The sequence below is a fragment of the Molossus molossus genome, unplaced genomic scaffold (genome assembly GCF_014108415.1).
Source record: "Molossus molossus isolate mMolMol1 unplaced genomic scaffold, mMolMol1.p scaffold_m16_p_4, whole genome shotgun sequence".
NCBI classification, from domain to species: domain Eukaryota; kingdom Metazoa; phylum Chordata; class Mammalia; order Chiroptera; family Molossidae; genus Molossus; species Molossus molossus.
The window spans coordinates 47,870,910-47,876,909 of record NW_023425377.1 but is presented as its reverse complement, the minus strand read 5'-3'; positions in this window follow the sequence as shown (position 1 = coordinate 47,876,909).

Sequence of the window (6,000 nt, the reverse complement as noted above, 5' to 3'; positions counted from 1 at the left end):
ATAAAATGACATGTTATAGATTCGATTATAATACAATTGATAAAGAACTTTGCTTTTCTGTAAGATATACTATTCCAAGATAACAATTTCTTGGTAAATAATAATTATTATGAAATGACATAAGGCCAGCCGGTGTGGCTCAGTGGACTGACTGAGCATAGTCCCATGGACTGAGAGGTCCCTGTTCAAATTCCAGTCAGGGCACATGCCAGGGTTGCGGACTTGATCCCCAGTAGGGGGCGAGCAGGAGGCAGCCAGTTAATGTTTCTTTTTCACATCAATGTTTCTATCTCTCTCTGTCTTCTCTTTCTTTAAAAAATCAATAAAAACAGCCCTGGTCGGTTTGGCTCAACAGTTAGAGCATCGTTCGGTGGACCAGAGAGTTTTGGGTTTGGTTCCCACTCAGGGCATGTACCTCAGTTGTGGTTTGTCTTCGGCCCTGGTTGGGTCGTGTGGGTGGCGACCATTCGATGTGTCCCTTTCACATTGATGTTTCTCTCTCTCTCTCTCTCCCTCCCACTCTATCTGAACAACCAAAAAAGAAGCAGCCACACCAAGACTGGTAGGAGGGGAGAAGGCGTGGACAGGCTGGTCCCACACTCACGTGTGGCGGATAAAAATCATGAGGGACACCTCAGTTGGAAAGGTCCTGACTGAGGAGTGAGGGGTCCCCATCCCACACCAGGCTCCCAGCTCAGGGTCCCGGTGCCAGGAAAAGAAGTCTTCATAACTTCTGGCTAAAAACCAGCAGGAACTGAGGCTGAAGGAAACTGAGGCTGAAGGAAACTGAGGCTGCTGGAGCCCCAGGAAGCTCCTCTTAAAGGGCCCGCACATGCACTTACTCAGACTTGCTCTCTCTAATCTCAGAGGGGAGGCAGCTTGAGGGGCACCAGAGACATACGGGGAAGAACTGAGCTGTTTGGCCATGGGACGAGGGCTGGAGAAGCAGCTCTCTCCTGGACAGACATGTTGGCAGAGGCTGATGTTCCTTTGGTGAGCCCTTCCCTTACAGGTCAGGCAGACGGCAGCCATATCTGGGACTCCAGCAACCTGGCTCACACTGTTTGCCCCGCCCTGGTGATTCCCTGAGGCCCTGCCCACCCAACTTTCGGGCCCACCCAAGCTGTTTCCAAAGGCTTTACCATAGGCTTTTTCAATCCAGGATTGGCTTGTCCTGGATCCTGCTTCAGAGTTTCCTAAATTCTCTCAAAAAAGCAGCATCTGGTCTCGGTGAGCCCTATACCTCTCATTAAGTGGCCCCAGGCCTGGCACTAGAAGCAGCCAGTCTTGGTTCCCAACTTGGCCTTTCCTGGGCACCTCCAAGCCCAGCACAAGCAGCAGCCATCTGCAGATCACTGTGTAGCTTATGCCTGGTGGCCCCAGATAGAACACAGGCAGTGAATGACCTTGCCCCAGAGCCAGCACACCCAGTGGACAGCTTCAGACCACTTCAAAACACCACCACCCAAGCACCTCCACAAGTGATACACTCAATGAGCGGACTCAATGGGTACCAGAGTCCTGATGAAGTAAGTCTTGCTCTGTGTGGTGGGCCCCTCCACAGCTGATCCTCCAAGGCAGTCAGAGGCCAGTGGTCAGTGGGCACAGCCAGTCCTTGTAGCTGATCAGCCTGAGTAAATCTGTCCCACTGACGTGCCAACAGCAATCAAGACTCAATTACAACAGAAGGGTATATAGTCCACACTAGGGGTGCACCTCTAGGGCCCAGCTGGGGTGATCAGGGAGGCTGTGCCACTGAATCCTACAGGAAAACTACAAAAATAGGCCATGCTACGAAGCCGCGGAGACATAGCAACTACCTAATACATAGAAATAGTCACAGTGAAGCAGCCAAAATGAGGAGACAAAGAAACATGTCCCAAATGAAAGAAAAGAACAAAACTCCAGAAAAACAACTAAATGAAGTGGAGATAAGCAATCTAACAGATGCAGAGTTCAAAACACTGGTTATAAGGTGGCTCAAGGAACTTGGTAAGACATTCAAGGAACTTAATGAGACTTTCAAGGAACTTAAGGAGACCTCCAAGGAACTTAGTGAGAACATCAGCAACATAAAAAAGGACCAGTCAGAAATGAAGGATGCACTAAGTGAAATAAAGAATAATTTATAAGGAATCAATAGTAGAGTAGGTAAAGCCAAGAAGCAAACCATTGATTTGGAATATAAGGAAGCAAAAAACACCCAATCAGATCAGCAAAAAGAAAAAAGAATAAAAAAAAAAAAAAAAAAAAAAAAAAAAGAGGATAGTGTAAGGAGCCTCTGGGACAACTTTAAGTGTGCCAACATTCATATCATGGGGGTGCCAGAAGGAGAAGAGAGAGAACAAGAAATTGAAAACCTATTTGAAACAATCATGACAGAAAAGTTCTCTAACTTAGTGAAGGAAACAGACATACAAGTCCAGGAAGCACAGAGGGTCCCAAACAAGATGAACCCCAAGAGGCCACACCAAGACACATCATCAAAATGCCAAAGGTTAAATACAAAGAGGGAATCTTAAAAGCAGCAAGAGAAAGCAGTTTGTTACCTACAAAGAAGCTCCCATAAGACTGTCAGCTGATTTCTCAAAAGAAATTTTGCAGTCCAGAAGGGAGTGGCAAGAGATATTCAAGGTGATGAAAAGCAACGACCTACAACCAAGATTACTCTATCCTGCAAAACTATCATTTAGAATCGAAGGACATATCAAGAGTTTCCCAGACAAGAAAAAGCTAAAGGAGTTCATCACCACCAAACCAGTATTATATGAAATGTTGAAGGGTCTTCTTGAAGGAGAAGAAGAACAGAAATGTGAACAATAAAATGGCATTAATATATATCTATCAACAATTGAATCTACAAGCAAAATGAGCAAGCAGTACAGAAACAGACTCATAGATACAGAGAACTTTTGTTGGTTGCCAGATGGGTGGGGGCTGGGCGGATGGGTGAAAAAGATGAAGGAATTAAGAAGTACAAATTGGCCCTTGCTGGTTTGGCTCAGTGGTTAGAGTGTCGGCCTGCAGTCCAGAGAGACCTGGGTTCGGTTCCCACTAAGGGCATGTACCTCAGTTGCAGTTTGTCCTCGGCCCTGGTTGGGTTGTGCGGGTGGCAGCCACTCAATGTGTCCCTTTCATGTTCAATGTTTCTCTCGTTCTCTTCCTCTCTCTCCTTTCCACTCTATCTGAACAAAACATGGGAAAATGTCCTCGGGTGAGGATTAAAAAAAAAGAGAGAAAAGAAGTACAAATTGGTTGTTAGGTTGATGAACCTCAAAGGGAAGCGGGGAGGGAGGACGGGATGAGATAAACCAAAGAACTTCTATGCATATATGCATAACCAGTGGACACTGACAATAGTGTAGGGAAGGCAGGAGGGGGGCAGGATTGGGGAGAAGGAGGAAAAAAGGGGGGACATCTGTAATACATTCAACAATAAAGATGCGTTAAAAATGTTAAAAAAAATAAAGAACAAATAATATGCAAGATTTTTAACATGGCTCATTAGAAGTGTGCACTGAGCACTGAAAACAATTTATAAACACCCCAATGTGTGGATCACAAATCCCGGAGTGCCACTGCCAGATGCCTCCCATCGGGAACCACCACTCTTGGCTTGCCCAGTGTCCCTGACAGGATACCTGTTGCTTCTGAGGGTTTCCTGTTTGAACTTGGCTCTGAATCTTTACAAGTTTCTTCCTAGAGCAGACTGAAATTTCTAGAACATCCATTTTAATAAAATATATGTATATAAACAGAACATAGTTATTATTATTTTATTTGGCAAAGATTCCCATGTAATTTTATAAGCATATCAAATAGGCCTAATTAATTTTTAAAAACTTAGGAGAGAAAATAAATCCTTGAGGTATTCCAGGGCTCATAGGAATAAATCAAAGTCATTTCTCAGTTAAAGAAAGTCTCTTAAAATTTAAACTTTGGGAAGATTGTCAAATGTACTTAACCAAAAGATCATGACATAAACTCTTTGTAAATCTAGGTAAAAAAAAACCACATATTTTATGGTAATAACTCTAAAATACATCAGTGAAATTTAAGCCAGTTTTATTTTCAAATATTTTGTCCAGACCTCAGGATCCTGTTTAACCTATATTAAGTATTTAATCTCTTTAGGCCAATAAAATATTACCCCATTAGTGATGCCATACAGAGGCAGAAAACACACCACATATAATCTAGATGTTCCTGTGGAAGAATGCTGCAAATGTAATTAAGGTCCCAGATCAGTTGACTTCAAGATAGGGAGGTTACTGGAAACAGCCCAAGTGTCCATCAATAGATGAGTGGATAAAAAAGCTGTGATACATTTACACAATGGAACACTATGCAGCTGTAAGAAGGAAAGATCTCTTATCTTTTGAGATGACATGGAGGGACCTGGAGAGTATTATGTTAAGTGAAATAAGCCAGTCAGAGAAAGAAAAATGTCACATGATCTCACTTTTTTGTGACATATAATGAACAAAATACAAAAACAGACCCAGAGATATCTAAGTAGGGTTCAGACTGACAAACCTCAGAGGAGGGGGACAGTGGGGAGGAAAGAGATAAACCAAAGAACTTATATTCACATATGCATACCCAATGGACATAGACAACAATGCTGGGGGGGAGGGAGGATTGGGAAGAGGGTATCAATGGGGGAAAGAGGAGATACCTCTGTAACAAAAATAAATTAATAAAAAATAAATAAATAGCTCTGGTGAGTTTGGCTTAGCGGTTAGAGCGTCGGCCTGTGGATGGGAGAGTCCTGGGTTCGGTTCCTTCTAAGGGCACGTACCCCAGTTTCAATTTGTCCCTCAGGTGGCTCCAGTTAGGTGGCAGCCACCTGATGTGTCTCTCTCACATCGATGTTTCTCTCTCTCTCTTTCTCCCTCTCTTCCTCCTGTTCTATCTGAAGGTAAATGCAAAAATGTCCTCGGGTGAGGATAAAAATAATAAATAAATAAACAAACAAACAAACAAATAAATAAAAGACAGGGAGGTTATACTTGGTGAGCCCAACCTAATTAGGTAAGTCCTTAAAAAGAACAATGTTCTTCCTGGTAAAGGAGATTCAATGCATGAAAGAGAGTCTACAAGGGGGAGACTCTGCTACTGGCTTAAAAGATGGAGGGGCCGTATGGCCAGAAATCCAGGCGGGTTCTAGGAGCTAAGAGTGGTTCCTGGCTTACAGCCTGCAAAGAAATCGTGACCTCAGTTTTACAAATGCAAGAAATTGAATTCTACCAACAATCTGAATATCTTGGAAGTGAATTTTCCCCCAGAGCCTCCAGAGAACTCAGCCTTGGTCTCACTTTTTGAAAACCTGAGCAGAAAAACTAGTCACATAGTGCCAGACTTTCAACCTACAAATTTGTGAACGAATAAATTGATATTGTTTTCAGTTGTGAAGTTTATGGTTCAGTTTAGGAAGCAATAGAAGGTAAATACACTTCCCAAAGGGCTGTAGGATCCCTATAGTAGAGAGCTTCTCTTGGATCTCCTTAACATCATCCCCAATGGGACCCAGAACACAAGAAGTCTCTCTTTCTGCTTCCAGTCTCACTGTCTGGGAAAGAGAGAAGGAACCCAGCTCATCATTCTATCCCGATCCCCCAGCTGCCAACTGTCTGCCCTTGGCTTTCCACAAAAAGCCTGTGCCCCTCCGGGCCTAGAAGGGCAGCTCAACCAATCTTCACTTCCCAGGCTTCAGAGACCTTTGGCCAACTCTATTGACCTGGACTCCAGGGCAGGTGGTTGGACCAACAGATAGGCACCACGAGGGCTCTGCTGCTTCTGGGGCCCCTGCTAGCGAGCCTGGAGTTAGCGCTTTTAGTGAGGGCTGTGGGAGCCAGAAGAATTGTGCTGGGATGGCCCTGGGGGTCCCCATCACAACTTTGGCCGCTCCCTGTGACCTCTTGGTCCAGGTGATGGGAAGGCCTGTGTGGAAAGGTGAGGTCAGCCCAGAAGGCCCAGGTGGAGGAGACACCAGAGCCT